Consider the following 956-nt stretch of genomic DNA (forward strand, 5'->3'; position numbering starts at 1 on the left):
TTATCTATTTGAGACAAAGTATTAGCTAAAAACTCTTTGGAAACAACATAGGCAACTTAAAGAATATACTTTTAAATATGGGCTGAATTATCCTTTTGAATTAGGAGTTGTTTTTACTGTGCCAAGCAATCCTCTCTTTTCCTTTATATTTTAAAGTTTAGAAAAACATACCACAATACTTTCTTTGGGCACTAATTTCAATGATGTTGATATACATTTGACTTGGAAGCGAGGCTTGACTTACTGTCCAAATTCTAACATATCAAAGTATTAGAATGAAAATAATTATGAAGTAGAAGAGGGTTTTACTTACATGGAGACAAGCCAATGTACAAAAGCTATATTAGCATTTTCTTCCTGAACTAATTCAAAACTGCCTGTGAGAAAAAAATTACGTATTTTATTTACTTTGACACTTGCTTTAAAAAGTTGTTTATACCTCTTTCATTAGAATTATTAGAAGTTAAAACACAGTTGAGCTACATAGATTTCTGCTCCAAAATATATTTATCTTTGGAAAGCAAGGTAACAGTTGTAAAAACGTTATATTAAGAGAATAAAATGCAGTGATCTGAAATATGGGTGAACATGTTCACACACAAACGTGCAAATATCACATACAGAGCTATTCAAATACACGTTTATAAAGACAATGGAAAGGTACCTAAAATAGCATTTTTTAAATATAAAATTTTCATATTAAAATATTGCTCCTAATAAATAAGAGGTGAATATGAATTCCATTTCCCTCTTAAAAATTACCTTTAGTTCTTCAGTTAATTCAGATTCAGTTAATCTGAGTAACTTTCTGTTCTGACTGGTGAATTATATTAAAATATGTTTAATAAAATCACATAGTAACAGTATATTTAAGTAGTCACATGTTGAAAGGATCAGGGAGGCGCATTTAGTAATTATGGGAAAAAAATTCCCCAAATGAACTAACCCTAGAAGAC

The sequence above is a fragment of the Tamandua tetradactyla genome, chromosome 10 (genome assembly GCF_023851605.1).
Source record: "Tamandua tetradactyla isolate mTamTet1 chromosome 10, mTamTet1.pri, whole genome shotgun sequence".
In the NCBI taxonomy this organism is placed as follows: domain Eukaryota; kingdom Metazoa; phylum Chordata; class Mammalia; order Pilosa; family Myrmecophagidae; genus Tamandua; species Tamandua tetradactyla.